This window comes from Puma concolor, chromosome B4 (assembly GCF_028749965.1).
Source record: "Puma concolor isolate L17-30 chromosome B4, mPumCon1.1.hap2, whole genome shotgun sequence".
Taxonomy (NCBI): domain Eukaryota; kingdom Metazoa; phylum Chordata; class Mammalia; order Carnivora; family Felidae; genus Puma; species Puma concolor.
The window spans coordinates 137972766-137994988 of NC_141673.1; positions in this window are offsets into that span (position 1 = coordinate 137972766).

Below are 22223 nucleotides of genomic sequence, written 5' to 3' on the forward strand. Positions count from 1 at the left end.
GATAACATTCGGCTCAAAAAGGAAAACAAAAATGAAATAGAAAATGCCTGAAAAAGTATGAAAGTGAAAATGACATATCAGAACCATGGGATTTAGCTAAATATTACGCAGAGGAACACTCATGATTTAAAATTTTTTTTTAACGTTTATTTATTTTTGAGACAGAGAGAGACAGAGCATGAACAGGGGAGGGGCAGAGAGAGAGGGAGACACAGAATCTGAAACAGGCTCCGGGCTCTGAGCTGTCAGCACAGAGCCTGACGTGGGGCTCGAACTCACGGACCGTGAGATCATGACCTGAGCCGACGCTTAACCAACCGAGCCACCCAGGCGCCCCTGAACACTCATGATTTTAAATGATCATATTAATTAAAGAGTTAGGATACACTAAATGAATTAAGCACCCATGGAAAGAAATTAGAACTAGAACAAAATATACCTTTGAGAAGAAGGATGTAATGGATAAAGATAAGAGCCTAAAATCGCGGGATATAAAACAGAAAAATATAGAATTAAAAACTAAATCCAGGAGCTGATTGTTTGAAAGTAAATAGGTAAGCCATTAGCTAAACAAGAAAAAAAAGAATAAAGTACAAATGTACAAAATATGGAATAAAAGCAATTAGCTCCAGACACAGGAAAGTAAAGTTATATTAAGAGAAGACTTTGTTTGGTTTTATCAAATAAGTCAGAAAATCTGGATCAAGGAGTTAATTTGTAGGACAATATGGTTTCTTAAAATGGGCCTTAGACAAGTTATAAAATTTAAATAGACGAGGATGAGCCAGCACAGTAGCAATACCTAACAAATACACCCCAAAGAAAGCTATAGCCATTTTTGCTTAGGACTGTTAAAGTAAAAATCCTAAATAAAATATGGTATGGCACTAGGACAGAAATCCTCAGTCCTAGGGCGAGGCCCTGCCCAGTGCTGTGGGATCAGCCCTTGGCGAGAAGGAGAACATTCTGGCAGGAAGATAAACACGCTCAGGGCTGGAGTGCTCACTGAATTAGAGTCCAAGCTTTGGAGGGTTTGTTTGCAGGGTTGGCTTGGGCACCTAGGTCTGTGGGGGTCAGCTCCATTTCAGAAGTGAGGATTTCCAAAGCTAGGGAGTCATTCCTACTCCAGATTGCTGGCTCAAATGGAATCAGACTTAGATTCAAGGTCATACGTATGCACACAGCTGTGGAATCCCAAGGCTTCTTAAAGGGCTCTGTCGCTTCTAGGAGCCTGTGGCCAACCAGGTAGTATTTCAGCCTAGCAGAAGGAAAAGGAGCAGGAAAAAAGGACTAGACATATTGAAGAATTTGCTACAGGCAGGTAACATAACTAGGAAGAAGCAATGGTCATGGCATGAACCGAGGATGCGCACAACTCTAAGGAACATGCCCTTCACACAGGCAGGAGGGTATGCAGTGATTGGGAAGCGGCGAGACGGAATTCTCAGTGGAAGGAACTTTCTTCCAGACATGCAGGCAATGGCTCAACCCAGCAGGAGATTAAGATCTCATTGGAGAGAGACAAGGTGGACCCGGGGCTTTCTCTCCATCCAGTCTGTGGCAGGAAGTGAGTAGACCAGACTGCAGGAGATAGCACTCATCCCTGAGGTTCACAGACATGGTGAACAGACGAAATAGACGTGCACAAATGTATTGATCCAGGGCCTGGGTGAATTTTTGAGAAGAAACCCCAAGCAGGGCCCATGATGGTCTGTGCACCTATTAATGCAGCCCACCAGCCAGCTAGCCATTCTCCCTGCATTTCTTTTCTTCTTTTCTTACTTGCCAGTCTGTTATTTACTTGAATGCAACTACAGGACCATGCAGGTTCCAGCTGACTGCACCGCCTCACGTATTAATCTTTCACCGTGTCAGAAGAGGCAAGAACGTTCTCCGGGGTCTTTTGTAAGACCACCAATGCCATTCGTGGGGGCTCCAACTTTCAAGGCCTAGCCACATCCCAAAGGCTCCACCTCCTAATACCATCACTGGGGATCAGGATTCAATGTATGAACTTGGGGAGGACACAAACATGCGGTCTGTAGCACCTGGTATTTTGCAGACTATGTTAGAAGCAACAAGGCCTGTAGAAATCATTTGGCATCATTGAAATAACTTTGAGGGCTCAAAGTGAAAACCAAGCCAGACCATTAGCAGAGAATGGGAGTGACCAGCAGCTCAGAGCCTGGAAATAAGAAGGCAAATCTTCCCATTCTGCATCTTACAAAACTGGCTCCAAGCAAGGATCCACATAACCCAAGAGAGGTCCCAAGAGAGGTAGATTTCTACAAGGAAACAGATCGTTCTCTTGGCTGCTATGGTTAGCCAACTCTTTCGATTTTTTGGCAAGTACTAAATATGTACGTGATCCAGAATCCTCCTTGTGTAGGACTTATTATTTACTTAAACAACTGGCATTCTACTTACATTACTGCACCTTAATCCTCAGGTGACATGGTGCAGAATTACATTCATCAGATATTCCCCATAAAGATTGTTTGAGAAAAAAGCAATGAGAGTGTCTTAGCTCAGGCTGCTATCACAAAATATCACAGACGTGGTGGCTTAAACAACAGACATTGATTTTTTTTGGTCATGATTCTGGAGGCTGGAAGGCTAAAATCAGAATGCTGGCAGATTCGGTTCTTGGTGAGAAGGCCCACTTCCTGGCTTGTAGGTGGCCACCATCTTGCTGTATGATGGAGAGAGCGAGCCTTGGTTTCTTTCTCTTCATATAAGGATAATAATTCCTAAAACCAAAGCAAGAGATGTCACAATTCCGGATGTTAAGCTGCATTACAAAGCTGTAATCATCAAGACAGTATGGTCCTGGCACAAAAACAGACACATAGATCAATGGAACAGAAGAGAGAACCCAGAAATGGATGCATAAATGTACGGTCAACTAATCTTTGACAAAGCAGGAAAGACAATCCAATATAAAAAAGACAGTCCCTTCAGCAAATGGTATTGGGACAACTGGACAACGACATGCAGAAGAATGAACCTGGACCACTTTCTTACACCATACACAAAAATAAATTCAAAATGGATGAAAGACCTAAATGTGAGACAGGAAACTATAAAAATCCTAGAGGAGAAAACAGGCAACAACCTCTTTGACCTCGGCCACAGCAATGTCTTACTAGACATATCTCTGGAGGCAAGGAAAACAAAAGCAAATATAAACTATTGGGACTTCATCAGGATAAAAAACTTCTCCACAGCAAAGGAAACAATCAACAAAAATGAAAGGCAACCAGCAGAATGGGAGAAGATATTTGCAAATAACATATCGGATAAAAGGTTAGTATCCAAAATCTATAAAGAACTTACCAAACTCAGCACCCAAAAAGCAAATAATCCAGTGAAGACATGGGCAGAAGACATGAATAGACACTTTTCCAAAGAATACATTCAGATTGCTAACAGACACGTGAAAAAATGCTCAACATCACTCATCATCAGGGAAATACAAATCAAAACCACAATGAGATACCACCTTATTCCAGTCAGAATGGCTAAGATTAACAACTCATGTTGGCGAGGATGCAGAAAAAGGGGAACGCTTTGGCACTGTTGGTGGGAATGCAAACTGGTGTAGCCGCTCTGGAAAACAGTATGGAGGTTCCTCAAAAAGTTAAAAATAGAGGGGCGCCTGGGTGGCTTGATCGGTTAAGCGTCTGACTTCGGCTCAGGTCATGATCTCACGGTCCGTGAGTTCGAGTCCCGTGTCGGGCTTTGTGCTGACAGCTCAGAGCCTGGAGCCTGTTTCAGATTCTGTGTCTCCCTCTCTCTCTGCCCTCCCCTGTTCATGCTCTGTCTCTCTCTGTCTCAAAAATAAATAAACGTTAAAAAAAATTAAAAAAAAAAAAGTTAAAAATAGAACTACCCTAAGACCCAGAAACTGCACTACTAAGTATTTATGCAAAGGATACAAAAATGCTGATTCGAAGGGGTACATTGACCCCAATGTTTATAGCAGTGCCATCAACAATAGCCAAATTATGGAAAGAGTCCAAATGTCCATCAACTGATGAATGGATTAAGAAGATGTGGTATATAGGGGCGCCTCAGTGGCTCAGTAGGTTGAGCATCTGACTTCAGCTCAGGTCATGATCTCATGGCTCATGAGTTTGAGCCCCACGTCAGGCTCTGTGCTGACAGTTCAGAGCTTGGCACCTACTTCAGAATCTGTGTCCCCATCTCTCTCTGCCCCTCCCCTGCTCATGCTCTGTTTCTCTCTCTCAAAAATAAGTAAACATTAAAAATTTTTTAAAGAAGGTGATATATATATATATATATATCTCAAACCTAATTGCCTCCCAAAGACCCCACCTCCTGATACCATCCCATTGGGGGTTCGGGCTTCAACATGTGACTTTGGAGACACACACACATGTAGTCATTAACAGAGTGTACAAGAAGAACCACACTTCTCAGGGGCTCTGAAAACTTCTGGATGCTGCCTTGTGAGGGGGTGAGGGAGAAGTAGGAAGCATGGGCTAGCTGGGGTGCTGTCTCTGTCCTGGAGTCTAGCGTGGGCCGGGTGTGGGGGTTGAGGTCCCGTGGAGTTTTCCTGTAGGGAACAGGGCCCCGAGCGGCATGATATTGAGAGAAGATCGGAGCCCGTTGTCTCTCGGGAAACACTGAGTGGGAAGGAGTGACATCCATAGTGGAGCATGAGGAACTTTCCACCTGTAAAATGCTGTCTTATGCCCTTAAAAGGAAGATGTGCTAGTGATCTCCTTTTTGTTGTTGCTGTTCAAAGTGTCTAGAATAGGGTCCACTGGCTTTTCGTTACCTCACGCATACACTGGGTGGGGGAGGGGAAGGACTGGCTTTTTTGGGGGTGACACTTTTGACAATTCTGTGTGTTTGTAGCGCAGTGGACCCTGAACAATTTGAGGGGTAGGCGAGCCAACCGCACCCTCACCCTGCACACTTGGGAATCTGTATACAACTTTGGACTCCCAGAAAACCTAACTACCAAGAGCCTCCAGTTGACTGGAAGCCTGACTGGTAACATAAACAATCGAGGAACACATACTTTGTGCGTTCTGTGTATTATATACTGTATTCTTACAGTAAAGTAAACTAGAGAAAGCAAAATGTTATGCAGAAAATCATAAAGGGGGTGCCTGGCTGGCTCAGTTGGTAGAGCACGCGGCTCTTGGTCTCGGGGTCGTGAGTTCGAGCCCCACGCAGGGCGTAGAGATTACTTTTTAAAAAATTAAAGAAATAAACGAGGAAGAGAAAAGACATTCTCAGTGTCGTACTTATCTTTTAAAAATCCACGCAAGTGGACCCACGTAGTTCAAACCTATGTTGCAAGACCAGGTGTGTTATTCCTTTTCCACCTGACCCTCCACGAGGTGAACTTACTCTCCCGAGGGCGTGGGTAGCGAGCGCAGTGAGGAGGTGCACACACACACACACCTGATCGCATAGCCAGTGCTCTTTCTCAGCAGCGCCGAGGGAAAAAGGGGGCCCTGGCCAAGCTCTCAGGCCAAATTAAAATGTGGTTCATGAAAAAGGAGATGGGAAGTCATCGATGAACTAGGATAGGTTCACTGAACATTTAAGAAAGAAAGCAGCCTCACTGAGTGCCTCTGATAGTTTCTGGCTCTCTACCAAGCTCTGAGGGAAAGGGGCCCTGAGAACAAAGGCAGAGTCTAGACTGTGTCTCCCCACCCCCTGATCAAAGCACAGGTAGGTGTGCAAAAGCCCTGAGTCTGAAGTGCACAGCCCTCAGGACCCACCGAGTGGAACTGGCTGTGTACCAAGCCTCCCTGCTTGGCAGGAAGGGTCTGCTCAGCTGGTTATTTGCGACCACCCCCTCCTTTCTCCTGGTTGGACTTCTGTGCATTTCCAAATCATAACATCCCATGTTTATGGACAACTTTTTGGCTTACAGACCGCAGATGCAATCACCTTCATTGTTTGCGAATCTTCTAGTTTAATTCTCAGGAGGACATCTTTTTTTCCCCTCATTGCTATGCATATTAGAAATGTCATTCTAAGGGTGCCTGCGTGGCTCAGTCTTAAGCATCTGACTTCGGCTCAGGTCATGATCTCATGGTTTGTGACTTTGAGCCCTGTGTCAGGCTCTGTGCTGTGTTGACAGCTCAGAGCCTGAATCGTGCTTCAAATTCTGTGTCTCCCTCTCTCTGCCCCTCCCCTGCTTGTGCTTTGTCTCTCTCTCTCTCTCTCAAAACTGCATAAACATTTAAAAAATTAAAAAAAAAAGAAACATCATTCTAGGGGTGCACGGGTGGCTTAGCCGGTTGAGCGTTCAACTTCAGCTCTGGTCATAATCTCACAATGGGTTCGAGCCCCACGATGGGCTCTGTGCTGACAGCTCAGAGCCTAGAGCCTGTTTCAAATTCTGTGTCTCCTTTTCTCTCTCTCTGCCCTTCCCTGCTTGTACGTGCTCTCTCTCTCTCAAAAATAATTAATAAACATTAAAAAAAAAAGAAACACCATTCTGTCTTCCACTTCCTGTCAAAGGTAACTAATATTACCTTTATTTGACAAACTGAGAATCGGAGGCTTAACACGATGGAGGAGTATAGCCCAGGCCATGCAATTAGCAGGCAAGATAAACAAATTGTGGAGATTCTGAAGAGGGATGAGACAAGAGGCTTGTCTTGGGGTTGGGGTGGAAGGGGGGGCAGGGAGGACAGTCCAGGCTGAAGGCAAACATACCTAGTGACACCTAGCAAAACAAGCTGGGTGGTTTTCTCCAGCAGTGCTCAGCAGCCTGGAGCAAGGAGGGCAGAAAGCGGATGGCAGGATTAATGGAACAATGGAAAAGAGCAGGTCAGGTGTCCTAGAGACATAGGACTCGAGGGAGATGCTTGGGCCGGCAGGAAATGAAGCAGCACGTAGGACAACAGAGCTGGGGGAGGGTCCAGAGGTGAGGAAGCAGAGGCTGGGTGCACTGAAAGGAAACAAGCTGATAAAATGACAGTTTGATCAAAATTCTAATTTGATCAAGAAGAGTCATTGCCAGGGACTGTGCACGTGTGTGTAGTAATACTTTTGGTCTATCGCGGACGAGGATTTCTTTTTACGTTTATAGATCTCTAAGTAGTTTTCTCCGTTTCATAGAAACATGTTTTGGTTTTCTCCTCACATTTTTTTCTCAAGTCGATCTCTACAGTTGTTTCTGCTCTGTGATGTTCATAATAGCAGAAGTCTAGAAACAAATGGCATAGTCAATAATAAAGACTCAGTAAAATTTGGGGCACCTGGGTGGCTCAGTCATTTAAGCATCTGACTTCAGCCCAGGTCATGATCTCACGGTCTGTGAGTTCGAGCCCCGCAGCGGGCTCTGTGCTGACAGCGCGGAGCCTGGACCCTGCTTCAGATTCTGTGTCTCCCTCTCTCTCTGCCTCTCCCCAACTCATGCCCTCTTTCTCTCAAAAATAAATAAAGCTTGAAAAAAAAGACTCCGTAAAATTCAATTACGTATAAATGACAATTTATATGGAAGGATCCCATTTTTGTTTCAAAAATAAGTAAATATAGGGGCGCCTGGGTGGCGCAGTCGGTTAAGCGTCCGACTTCAGCCAGGTCACGATCTCGCGGTCCGGGAGTTCGAGCCCCACGTCGGGCTCTGGGCTGATGGCTCAGAGCCTGGAGCCTGTTTCCGATTCTGTGTCTCCCTCTCTCTCTCTGCCCCTCCCCTGTTCATGCTCTGTCTCTCTCTGTCCCAAAAATAAATAAACGTTGAAAAAAAAAATTTAAAAAATAAGTAAATATATACAGGGAAAGTATCTAAGTATTATTTGCCAATTTAGGTTTCACCAGACAGGTGGGATTACAGCAGCACTTTATTTATGTTTTTTGCGTATTTGTATATTTTCCCAGTAAAGTATTTTTCAAGTTTGCAGAATTTTCTGAATTAGAAAACAATTTTTGATTCATCTTCTACCAACTGATGTCTTGTTTGACAAGATTTTCCATGAGTTTTTAATTATTTTGATATATTGGAAACTACTCTTCTCAATAAGAAATTTACTTTTTTAAAAAAATGTTTGGGGCGCCTGGGTGGCGCAGTCGGTTAAGCGACCGACTTCAGCTCAGGTCACGATCTTGCGGTCTGTGAGTTCGAGCCCCGCGTCAGGCTCTGGGCTGATGGCTCAGAGCCTGGAGCCTGTTTCCGATTCTGTGTCTCCCTCTCTCTCTGCCCCTCCCCCGTTCATGCTCTGTCTCTCTCTGTCCCCCCAAAAATAAATAAATGTTGAAAAAAAAATAAAAAAAATAAAAAAATAAAAAAATAAAAAAAGGTTTATTTTTGAGAATGAGACAGAGTGCAAGCAGGGGAGGGGCAGAGAGAGAGGGAGACACAGAATCTGAAACAGGCTCCAGGCTCTGAGCTGCCGGCACAGAGCCCGATGCGGGGCTCAAACCCATGAACCACGAGATCATGAACTGAGCCAAAGTCGGATGCTTAACGAACTGAACCACCCAGGCACCCCAGAAATTCACCTTTTAAGGGGTGCCTGGGTGGCTCAGTCAATTAAGTGTCCAATTCTGGCTTTCAGCTCAGGTCTTGATCTTTCGGTTTTATGGGTTTAAGCCCACTAGTTGGGCTCTAAACTGGCAGTGAGGAGCCTGCTTTGGATTCTCTCTCTCCCTCTGTCTGCTCCTCCCCTATTCACGCTGCCTCTATCTCTCTCAAAATAAATAAATAAACTTTTAAAAATTAAAAAAAGAAATTTATTTTTTAAAAGCCATAATTTCTGTGCACATTTTATGACTTTCATGTGGATATTTTTTTAGATGCTGAATTTACATATGCATTCACCTAAAGTGGTCAATAAAACTACGAACTGTCTTTATCAATTTCCATCACTGACTTTCCCGCTCTTCAAGCAACCAGACCCAGAGCTTGATCTGTGAGCAAATGACTCCATGGAGGTCTGTTATCTTTTCCATCATGTCGTTTGGTGCCATCCCCAGAGTGCTTGGGCAGAAGCAAGCCTTGCTCCACAGCTTTGATCATGAGTACAGCTTTGAGTGACAACCTTAATGTGGTCTTCAATGTGTGATCAGGTCTTCAAAACCAGATCAGTGGCTTACATGGCAGGATCGGGAAATGAGTTTATCTGTGATCAGAGGGTTTCCAGGGATTAGTAACCCTTTCAAGTTATACTCTTCCTCCGTGGAGAGAAGCATTGCAGAGAGTAGTGGTGACAACCCAGCATGGAGGTAAGACATCCACAGAACCATAGACAGCCAGTGCTGACCTATGCTGGGGATTTTAACATAAATCACCTCTCTTTTATCTTGAAATACTCATTGAGACAGATGTTGTTACAAACAGGAAACTGAGGCTCAAGTAATGTGCTGAAGTTACACAGTTAGAAAGTAGCTGAACTGTGATGAAGGCCCAGGTCTGGTTTACTGTCTTTAAAGTCTGTATGCTTTTTTTTTTGTAAGTTTATCTATTCATTTTTTGGGGGGAGGTGGAAGAGAAAGAGAGGGAGAGAGAGACTCCCAAGCAGACTCTACAGTGTCAGTGCAGAGCCTGATGTGGGGCTTGAACCCACAAACTGTGAAATCATGACCTGAGCTGAAACCAAGAGTCTGGTGCTTAACCGACTGAGCCACCCAGGCACCCCAACATGCTTTTTATTATAATAAGCTGCCTCCTGACCAGAAGGTAATTTACCTAAGAGCAATGCTACACCAGACAAGCCTCTGGTGCTCTGTTACTCTGCAGTTTAGTCTCCACACTCCATTGGAGGCTTCCTGTTCTTCCCACTCTGACAGATGATGCCATTTTTCAAGCACTTTCTATATAGCAGGCTCTGAGCTTAGTGATTTGCATATATTATCTAATTTATCCTTCATAAGAGCCCTAGAAGGTAGCTATCATCAGCCCCACTTATGATGAAGAAATGGCAGCTGAGAGAATTTGCCCAAGGTTTTAAATATATGAACCCAGAGCTCCTTGATTCCAAAACCTGTTCTCTTAAACTCTATGCTTTACTCCACTAATCAAAGATGCACAGAGACCAGGCTCACTGTGACATCCATGTCTGTGTGGTGAAAAATACTTTTAAGTCTGACATAACACTTTATTTCTAACATTGCGGTAGGACTTAAAATTCTTAGATGGCTCCTTTGACTTTACTGAGTTCTATCTTGGAATTTCTTTTTTTTTTTTCAACGTTTATTTATTTTTGGGACAGAGAGAGACAGAGCATGAACGGGGGAGGGGCAGAGAGAGAGGGAGACACAGAATTGGAAACAGGCTCCAGGCTCTGAGCCATCAGCCCAGAGCCTGACGCGGGGCTCGAACTCAGGGACCGCGAGATCGTGACCTGGCTGAAGTCGGACGCTTAACCGACTGCGCCACCCAGGCGCCCCTATCTTGGAATTTCTGAGCCCAGTTTCTTAGAAACTTATCCAAGATCAGTATGATGGTTCAGATATATATATATTATATATATATATATCTGATATGATATATATATCTGATATGATGTATATATTATAATGTAATATAATATAATAATATAATATATAACATATATATAATATGTAATATAATATAAATTATATAATATATATTATATATATTATATTATATACAATATATATGATATATAATATATCATATATTATATATATAATATTATATGTATATAATATATAACAATATATAATTTGTTATCAAATTGGTTTCCATACAACACCCAGTGCTCATCCCAACCAGTGCCCTCCTCAATGCCCATCACCCACTTTCCCCTCTCCCCCACCCCCCATCAACCCTCAGTTTATTCTCAGTATTTAAGAGTCTCTTGGGGCGCCTGGGTGGCGCAGTCGGTTAAGCGTCCGACTTCAGCCAGGTCACGATCTCGCGGTCCGTGAGTTCGAGCCCCGCGTCAGGCTCTGGGCTGATGGCTCAGAGCCTGGAGCCTGTTTCCGATTCTGTGTCTCCCTCTCTCTCTGCCCCTCCCCCGTTCATGCTCTGTCTCTCTCTGTCCCAAAAATAAATAAACGTTGAAAAAAAAAAATTAAAAAAAAAAAAAAGAGTCTCTTATGGTTTGCCTCCTTCCCTTTCTGTCATTTTTTTTCTCCCTTCCCCTCCCCGCTGGTCTTCTGTTAAGTTTCTCAGGATCCACATATGAGTGAAAACATATGGTATCTGTTTTTCTCTGCCTGACTTATTTCACTTAGCATAACACTCTCCAGTTCCATCCATGTTGCTACAAATGGCCATATTTCATTCTTACCCATTGCCAAGTAGTATTCCATTGTATATATAAACCACATCTTCTTTATCCATTTGTCAGTTGATGGACATTTAGGCTCTTTCCATAATTTGGCTACTGTTGAAAGTGCTGCTACATGGGGCGCCTGGGTGGCTTGGTCGGTTAAGCGTCCGACTTCGGCTCGGGTCATGATCTCACAGCCCGTGAGTTCGAGCCCCACGTCGGGCTCTGTGCTGACAGCTCAGAGCCTGGAGCCTGTTTCGGATTCTGTGTCTCCCTTTCTCTCTGCTCCTCCCTGTTCATGCTCTGTCTCTCTCTGTCTCAAAAATAAATAAATGTTAAAAAAAAATTAAAAAAGAAAGTGCTGCTATAAACATTGGGGTACAAGTGCCCCTGTGCATCAGCATTCCTGTATCCCTTGGGTAAATTCCTAGCAGTGCTATTGCTGGGTCATAGGGTAGATCTATTTTTAATTTTTTGAGGAACCTCCACAATGTTTTCCAGAGCAGCTGCACCAGTTTGCATTCCCACCAACAGTGCAAGAGGGTTCCCACCAGAAACTAAGAATTTTATTTAACTTTGAGTATCAAAGCCTAGGCTGAACGAGCCCTCCAGTTTTAAAAGGGCAAAGTAGAGTTGGCACTGATATTTATCTTCCCAGATGTTTACCTGAAGCTGCAGACAGGATCAGAAATGGAAGTGCAAACTCCATCTTTAAGTGGAATGCACCCTCCAGCTCTGGACACTGGGGAAGTGTTGTCAGAAGGCTGCAGGGAAAGAAAACCAGCACAGGATAAACCTCCCGGCACTCAACGTCTTGGATGCCCCAAGAACACAGCTCTCTAGAGTAAGAGGCTGACCTTGATGAGCAACACCAACATTCCTTTCTTTGAACCAGTAGAAATGAAACTTAGCAGAAGCAGAGGAGGTGGGGTGGCTGAGGAAAAGCACTTTTGCAGGAAGCTGTGAGGCAGAAACTCTGAGGCAGAGTAGAGGGAAGAAACACCTTGCAGCTTCCAATAGAGAGAAATAAAGTTTAAAGAAAAGAACACAAGGAAGAAGTTAAACTTTCACTCTTCGCAGACAACATGAGACTCTATGTGGATAACCTGAAAGGCTCCACCAAAAAACTGCAAGAACTGATACACAAATTCAGCAAAGCTGCAGGATATAAAATCAATGTACAGAAATCTGTGGCATTTCTGTACACCAATAATGAAGTAGCAGAAGGAGGAACCAAGGAATGAATCTCATATACAATTGCACCAAAACCCATAAAATACCTAGGAATAAACCTAACCAAAGAAGTAAAAGATCTGTACTCTGAAAAGTATAGAAAGTTTATGAAAGATATTGAAGAAGACACAAAGAAATGGAAAAACATTTCATGTTCATGGATCGGAAGAACAAATATTGTCAAACTGTCGATACTACCCAAAGCAATCTACACATTCAGGACAATCGCTATCAAAATAACACCAGCATTCTTCACAGAGCTAGAGCAAACAATCCTGAAATTTGTATGGAACCAGAAAAGGCCCCGAATAGCCAAACTAATGTTGAAAAAGAAAACCAAATCTGGAGGCATCACAATTCCAGACTTCTGCACAGTGAAGGAAACAATCAACAAAACTAAAAGGCAACCAACAGAATGGGAGAAGATATTTGCAAATGACATATCAGATAAAGGGTTAGTATCCAAAATAAATAACTTATCAAACTCAGCACCCAAAAAACAAATAATCCAGTGAAGAAATGGGCAGAAGACACAAATAGACACTTTTCCAAAGAAGACATCCAGATGGCCAACAGAGACATGAAAAGATGTTCAACATCACTCATCATCAGGGAAATACAAATCAAAACCACAATGAGATAGCACCTCACAACTGTCAGAATGGCTAAAATGAACAATTCAGGAATCAACAGATGCTGGTGGGGATGTGGAGAAAGGGGAACACTTCTGCATTGTTGGTGGGAATGCAAACTGGTGCAGCTGCTCTGGAAAACAGTATAGAGGTTCCTCAAAAAATTAAAAATAGAGCTACCCTATGACCCAGCAATGCACTACTAGGTATTTATCCAAAGGATACAAAAATGTTGATTCGAAGGTACATATGCACCCCAATGTTTTTAGCAGTGTATCAACAATAGCCAAATTATGGAAAGAGCCCAGAATGTCCATCAACTGACGAATGGATAAAGAAGATGTGATACACACGCATGTGCGCACACACACACACACACACACACACACACACACACATATACACACAATGGAATATTACTAGGTGATCAAAAAGAACAAAATCCTGGGGCACATGGGTAGCTCAGTCAGTTAAATATCCAACTTCAGCTCAGGTCATGATCTCTCGGTTCATAAGTTCGAGCCCTACATCGGGCTCTGTGTTGACAGCTCAGAGCCTGGAGCTGCTTCAGATTCTGTGTCTCCCTCTCTCTCTGCCCCTCCCCCGCTCAGGTTCTGTCTCTCAAAAATAAATAAACATTAAAAAAACAAATTAAAAAAAGAATGAAATCTTACCATTTGCAACAATGGAACTAGAGGGTATTGTGCTAAGTGAAATAAGTCAGTCATAGAAGGACAAATTTATGATTTCACTCATATGTGGAATTTAAGAAACACAACAGATGAACATAGGGGAAGGGAAGGAAAAATAAGATAAAAACAGAGGGGGAGGCAAACCATAAGAGACCCTTAACTACAGAGAACAAACTGAGGGTTGCCAAAGGTGTGTTGGATCGGGGGACAGGCTAAATGGGGGATGAGCATTAAGAAGGGCCCATGTTGGGGTGAGCTCTGGGTGTTATATGTAAGTGATGAATCACTAAATTCTACTCCTGACACCATTATTACACTATATGTTAACTAATTTAGATTTAAATAAAATTTAAAAAAGAATTAAAAAAAGAAAAGAACAGACTCCAACCCATGCCTAAGAATTTCTGCTCTTCTGGCCCCTGGCCCCAGGATATTCCTGACCCAAGCCCCCTGTGAATGTCTTGCTTAAAAAAGACTTGACTCATTGAAGTTGTTACAAAAACAGAAAATGTTCCTAACACAGAACAATACAAAGTTATACCAAAAAAAAGGAAGAAAGTAAAATTAACTGAGAAATATATTGTGCTATATAACTGATGAGTCTGGACCTAATGTATTGCCATGAATTTTTAAAATGTGATAAAATATTGGCCTCTGTAAATAAGAACCCAAAGCATAGATTTAAAGGAAGATATGATAGGGGGAAAAGACATGAAACCTAGGCAGCTTTTGCTCAGGAAATTAGCACAAAGGTTTCAGTGGAAATGGCATGTCTGATAACAGACCAGCTGAAAACACAAAGACTGAGAAAAGTTAGCAAAACTAAATGGATGGGAACGGTTATAATTTTGGAGCACTGTCTCGGTGGGTTGCAATGGTATGCCAGGGGAAGGGAATGTACCAGCTGCCATCAGGTGGAAGGTATTTGAGAAGTTCAAGGAAGGGCGCCTTGGGTGGGTCATCAGTTGAGAGTCCGACTGTTGATTTCGGCTCAGGTCATGGTCTCCCAGTTCATGGGTTCAGGCCCCACATCCAGCTCTGTGCTTGTAACATGGAACCTGCTTGGGATTCTCTCTCTCTTTCTCTCTCTGCCCCTCCCCAGCTCTCTCTCTCACTCTCTTTCTCCCTCCCTCAAAAATGAATAAACGTTTAAAAAATTTCGGGGAAATAGGTTCTATAAGGACAATGAGATTAGATGTGTCTAAGTCCATTTGAGCTAGTATAACAAAATACCATAGACTGTGGCCACCTTATAAAGAACAGAAATTTGTTTCTCATAGTTCTGGAGGTTTGTAAGTCCAAGATCAAGGTGCTGGTGATTCTGTGTCTGGTGAGGACCAACTCCTTGGTTCATAGATGGCCATCTTCTTGCTGAGTCCTCAGATGGCAGAAGGTGTTAGGAGACTCTCTGGAGTCTTCTTTATAAGGACACTAATCCCATTCATGAGGGCTCTACCCTCATGACCCAATCACCTCCCTCTGCTAATATCATCACCTTTGGGGTTATGGAGCATACAAACATTCAGACCATAGCAAATGGCTATTGCTAGATTTCATCAGTATTTTTACAAGGAACAAATAACAGCATGTGGGCATTTAAGAAGCAACTGAAAGACATGTTTGAGAGCCAGAGAAATTTCCCAGTAGCTTACAAAGGGGCTCTCATCTCCTAAGTGGAAGGGTGGAGAACACCAGAAACTATGCCCAGCCAGCATTCCCCCTTGTTTTAAGACAATGCAAAGACCTTTTCTCCACACGACAGAATCATCTCCCTATGTCCCCCTAGCCCTTAGACTCTATCTAGGGTTGAGGAGCAGCATAAACCAGTCGGGGATTTTGCCCCCCCTGGAATGCCATATTCCAACAGCAATCTCCATAACTCTGCAGCTCAGGCTTGCATGGCTGCCTGTCCACCCCACCCCATCTACTCATTGTGATAACTGCACCTCCTCATCCCAGACTCCCCTGACCCCTTGTCTTCTGGTGCTTAAGAGCTGGCACCTGACTTCTATTACAGGGGTCCCCATGGCTGTAAGTGAGCCTAGCTGGGCAGCCAGCACAGGTACTACTCAGTTTGTACCATCAGAAGAAACAAAGGATGGTTGACCAGCTGTCTGAGGGAAGACATCCTCATAAAAATTCATCATGCTTTGCCCAATCTCCAGATCTGAGCCAGGTATCAGACCCCAGAACCCATTAACAGAGGAGGCTCATTCCCCAGGAAGAAGAGCACACCATCACCAGCACACAGAGTAATAATGCCCCAGCCCTCCACCCAAGGAAACTGTGGCCCCTTACTTAGGCAGCTGTGCCAGGGAAAGAGAACAAAAAATGTTGAGGATTATTGTTGACATTGACACCTGGAGACTTGAAGGGTTATCATGGGTCCCTTGTGTAAGTTGGGGTATAAGAGAACATCACATGGAGTCCTCACCAAGGTCCACCTACATGGACCCACTCAGTGGTCCATTTTCCCAGTTTCTGAATGTGTGATTTACACTAATGTACATGAGGGCTGGCAAGCTCCCCACTTTGGTTCCTTGGCCTGAGTTGAGGGCTAGTATAGTGGGAAAGGTTGAAAGATGATTCTGAAGCTCCCTCTTCCCAGGCCAAGATAGAAAGCAATACTGTACCCCAGGGAATAGGAAGGGTGGCAAAGGTCAGTGCCATGCATAAGGATCTAAAGCAGGAGTTGGGAAATATTTTAGGATTTACAGGTCATACAGTTTCTGGTACAAGCATTTGTCTTTGCTATAACGGCAAAAAGCAGCTGTGGAAAATATGTGAATGAAATAATGTTTCTGAGTTTGAATAAAACCGTACTTACGAGCACTGAAATTTGAGCTTCGTATAACTTCTGTGTGTCACAAAATATTATTTTCTTTTTTTATTTAAAAAAAATTTTTAATGTGTATTTATTTTTGAGAGAGAGAGTGAGACAGAGTATGATTGGGGGAGGGCCAGAGAGAGGGAGACAAAATCGGAAGCCGGTTCCAGGCTCTGAGCTGTCAGCACAGAGCCTGATGCGGGGCTCAAACCACAAACCGTGAGAACATGACCTGAGCTGAAGCCAGACGCCCAACAGACTGAGCCACCCAGGGGCCCCAAAATATTATTCTTCTTTTGATTTTTTTTCTCAGCCGTTTAAAATAGTAAAAACCATTCTTAGCTTGCAGGTTGTACAAAACAGGCAGTAGGTCAGATTTGGCCCACGGGCCTGATCTAAATGATGCAAGGTGGTAGTCTCATATTTCTATTAAATTCACCAGTCTGACCTCAGAAAACATCATACAGATCCTGAATAACAATGGTAGACTACCGTAAAGTCAGCCACGTAGAAGCCCCAGTTTCAGCTACCATAATAAATATGTAATAAATACAATATTTTTTCCAGAGCAGATTAAGGCAGCCTCAGGTACACAGTATGCGGCATTATGATTTGGCCAACGAGTTCTTTTCCCTTCAATCAGAACTAGTTACGATCTAGATTTCAGTTTTGCCCCACAGTCATGTTAAATCTCCTGCCCTCTGTCATAATTTATGAAGAGACCTGGACAGTTGAGAGATCTACAGAATATCTCATAGATATTTTGCTTATCAGGCCAGATGAGCAAGAAACGGCTAGCCTGTTAGGAGCCGTTGTAAGACTCATGAACTGCCGAGAATGGGAGATAAACCTCGAAAATATTCTGGAGAATTCTGTGGATTCGCACAAATGTGTAAGGACATGGGTCTACAACTATAGTGTCATACAGAGTAGCTTCGCTGCTCTAGAAGTCCTCCTTGCTCTGCCTGTTGGTTCCCCACCCCCAACCCCTGGCAACCACTGATGTTTCTATTGTCTCAGTTCTGCCTTTTCCAGAACGTCATACAGCTGGAATCATACAGTATGGAGCCTTTTCAGATTGGCTTCTTACACTTAGCAATACGCGTTGAAAGGTTCTTCTATGTCTTTTCATGGCTCGATAGCTCATGTCTTCTCAGTGCTGAATAACATGCCATTGTCTGGATGGACCACAGTTTGTTTATCCCTCTGCTTACTGGAGAACGTCATGGTTGCTTCCAAGATTTGGTAATTATGAATAAAGCTGCTATAAATATATGTGTGCAGGTTTTTGTGTGGGCATAGCTTTTCTACCCTTGTGGGTAAATACCGAAGAGTGTGATTGCTGGTTTTTTATGGCAAGAGTGTATTTACTTTTGGAAGTGTGAGTTTTGGCAGGTTATGTCTTTCAAGGATGTGGTCCATTTTATCTAGTCTATAAAATTTGTGCGCATAGAGTTGTTCAGAGGATTCCTTCATTATCCTTTTAATGTTCCTGTTGGTTATGATGTCCCCTTTCATTTCTAATATTAATATTTAAAAAATTTAACATTAATTCATTTTTGAGAGACATTGAGAGAGAGACAGAGACAGAGACAGAGTGCGATTGGGGGAAGGGCAGAGAGAGAGGGAGACACAGAATCTGAAGCAGGCTCCAGGCTCTGAGCTGTCAGCACAGAGCCCGACGTGGGGCCCGAACTCACTGACCTCGAGACCATGATGTGAGCTGAAGTGGGATGTTCAACCAACTGAGCCACCCAGGCGCCCCTCTGATATTAATACTTTTTGTCTTCCCTCTTTTTTTCTTAGCCTGGTTAGAGGCTCATTGATTTTATTGATCTTTTCAAAGAACCAGCTTTTGGTTTCATTGATTTCCTGTTTTCAACTTCATTGATATCTACTCTAATTCTTATCATTTTTTTCCCTTCTGTTTCCATTAGCCTTAAGTTGCTCTCCGTTCTCTAGGTTTCAAAGGCAGAAACTTACATAATTGATTTTAGACCTTTCTTCTTTTCTAATATATTCACTCAATGCTATCAATTTCCCTCAAAGCACTCCTTTCTTTGCATCCCACAAATTTGGTAAGTTGTGTTTTAATTTTAACTTGGTTCAAAATATTTGAAAATTTCTCTTGAGATTTCTTCTTGCAACTACATGCTACTTAGGTATGTGTGTGGTTTAATCTCCACATATTTGGGGGGGGGGGCTTTCCAGTTATCTTTCTGTTACTGATTTCTAACTTAATTCCATTGTATGGTTTCTACTTTTTAAAAAATTTGTTAACATGTGTTTTATGGCCCAGAACGTGTGTTTGATGTGACCTTGAGAAAAATGTGTATTTCGTTGTTGTTGAATGAAGTGGTCTTCAAATCCTTACATCCAGTTGATGGAAGGTGTTGTTAAGTTCAGCTAGGTCCTTACTGATTTTCTGCTTGCTGAATCCATTTCTGAGAGAGGAAATCTCTCTATCCATAACTGTGATAGGGGTTTCATCTATAAGCCTTGTGATTCTATCAGCTTTTGACTCACATAGTTTAATGCTGCTGTTAGGTGCAAACACGTTAAGAACTGTTACATCTTCTTGGAGAATTGACCCCTTTATAATTATGTAATGCCCTCCTTTATTCTGACAACTTTCCTTGCTTTGGAGTCTACTCTGTCTGTAATTAATACAGCTACTCCTGATTTCTTGGATTAGTGTTAGCAGGGCGTATTTTTCTCCATCCATTTACTTCTAATCTATATGTATCTTTATATTTAAAGTGGGTTTCTTACAGACAATATAAAGTTGGAAGACTTTTGATCTAGTTTCGAAAACTTCGAAGACAGAGGTGTTGAAAATATTTAGCTGTTGGAAATATTTAGGAAGTAACAGAGAGTTGAGGACTCTCATTTTGAGTGCTCCTGGTGAACAGGCAGGGAGTCTTTGAACTGCATCTGGTGTTATTAAAATGGCCCGTGCTATGGCTCTTTCATGATAATGTGCACAAATTTCCACTACCCAGGATTTCATCATCACTGTGTGCCACTGTATATGTGATTCACCTCTGGTTTGAATACAGAGAGGGAACTTGCAAGTGGGTCTGATGGACACAACGGGGACGATGGGATGGAGACAGCCTGGGTGCATCCCATGGGTCACTGAAGTGGCTATGTACCAACACACATGCAATACGTCAAAATATCCCCCAGACAGATTCCTGGAATGGGTACCAGCCCAAATTCCATTTACTTTTCTTTCAAAAGGATAGCCGTACAGAGGTTAGTCAAAATGAAGTTCTAAGGATGACTGTAATCTCGTTTGCGAAACTGGTGAATGCTAGGATCTTTGTAACAGATTACTTGCCACATTCCTTCACTTGGGTAGATGCCCACCAGTGTGTCAGGACACCACCAGTTCAGATCACCAACTAGGTAACCTTAATACCTCTTCTACTTCTGAGGATCTACTTCTCATTTCCTTTTAAGGGGCAGGAAATGAGAGAAGGGTCTAGGAGAGAGACGTGTGGAACCTAAGAGGATAAAGGCAAGGCTGACCAGTGGCCAAATTGCCTCCAGATGACTCCTACAGTAGCGTCTGCATCCATCCTCAAAGGAAGCACAGGTGTTGGGTGCCTAAAACACCCTCCCTTTGGAAAACAAAGTCTTGTCCCAGGGGGCTCCCTTTAGGGAGCTCTGGAGACAGTCTTCCTTTTGTTAGCACATTCTTTCAACAGGCAACAAAAAAAATTATCACATTTAAGTTTTGTTTTTTTTTAAATTACATTCATGTTCCAGCTCTGATTACTTCTTACACACACATTATCTTCATTGGATGTGTGTTCCTGGGTTTTCCCAGAGATTCATGGCAATAATTGCTGATTTTATTTCTAGGGGGGGCCTGCATTCCTTTCTTAATTTCCATTTCAAAAGGGATTTGTGTACTGGTCACAGGCATACTATTCAGTACCTTATATAAAAATGTCTTTTGCTGAGGTGCCTGGGTGTCTCATTTTGTTAAGTGTCCAGCTTTGGCTCAGGTCATGATATCTCAGTTCGTTGAGTTTGAGCCCCATGTGGGGCTCTGTGCTGACAGCTCAGAGCCTGGAGCCTGCTTTGGATTCTGTCTCTCTCTCTCTCTCTCTCTCTCTCCTCTGTTTGTGCTCTGTCTCTCTCTCTCAAAAATAAATAAACATCAAAAAAATTATTTAAAAAGTCTTTTGCCATAAAGATTTCAAGAAATTATCTCCTAGCATTTCTTACATATTTAACTACAAACTCAATGATAGGTTATTGATTTTTTTCCCCAGTGGTTCATCTATGATCCTATTTGAATACAGGATGCATTTCAAGTTCTTTTTCTAGTCTGATAACTCCTAATAGTGATTCCCCACTGTACATTCTCATATTCTAAAACACACATTCTTAAACCAGAGGATTGTTTCCTACATACACATACATGTGTGGTTACAAAAATGATGAAGATTGGCCTTCGGAGAAAATGAAAAACCTCTTCTGTTTCCCCAGCCTCCTACCTTCTACTCCAATTCAAGGTAAGGTGTTGGCTCTGACTAATCAGTGCCAACTGTATCTCCCCATCGTGTGAAAAGACCAGAAGCATTAAAGAGGATGTCTTTATCAAAATATCTGCAGTTGTGACCTTCAGAGAAACAGAACAAGAAGTGCTAGTGAATTTCTTGTTGTTTTTTTTTTTCATTGGTATCCCTCCTCCCTTCCTTTCATTTCCTTTATAGCTAAGACTTCTTCCTGAAGTAAAAACATAGTTTCTATTACAAAAAAAAAAAAGTTGAAAAACAGCATTTAATTCATGTCCGTCCTCTGGTTTCCCTCTTCTGTGATAGTTGGTTTTCCCTGCTCTAAGAAGAGCCATTTTGCTTACTGGACCTGAATACCATCCTAGGGAGAAAAAAAAAAGCAAACCCGATTTGGGCCATCCTCCTGCCGAAGGCCCTAAAGCGACTCTCCTGCACACCTCCATGCTTCCTTGTGCGAGAGAAGGGGATAGAATTGAGCAGTCACTAAGAGTCATACAATCTTAGGGTTGAAATGAAAGATAAGCCCCATCACTGTATTCAATGCTTAATCTTTTCTATTGTGCCCCCAATGTTGAGATTTCACGCTGTTAATTAATTTAATCTCTCTGCCCTCTGAGCTCTGAACCTGTAGAGAAATAAAAGGAGTGTGATTTTGTGACTTAGCATAAGAAATACATATTTAGTTTTCATCCCTGTTTCTGGCTTTAGAACTCTTAAAACCCTTGGAATTTCCTCTGTGATGAGAGTGATCTGTGTATTTTGTTATGTTAATGAGGTGACTTTTGGCAAGCCCCGAAGGATGGAGACTGGTAACCTGGGGAACCAGCCAAGTAACTTGAGGTTTGGAACCTTCGGTCCCACCTCTCCCCCTGACCTCTGGAGAGAGGAGAGGGGCTGCAGCTGGAACTCAATCACCAAAGGCCACTGATTTAATCAACCATGCCTATGTTGTGAAACCTTCATAAAACCCCAGAAGGATGAGGTTAAGAGAGCTGCCAGGTTGTGAACAGGTGAAAGAGTCAGGGGTGATGAGGGAGCATGAGGCTCTTTTACTGAGGTAAAGCTATGTTGCA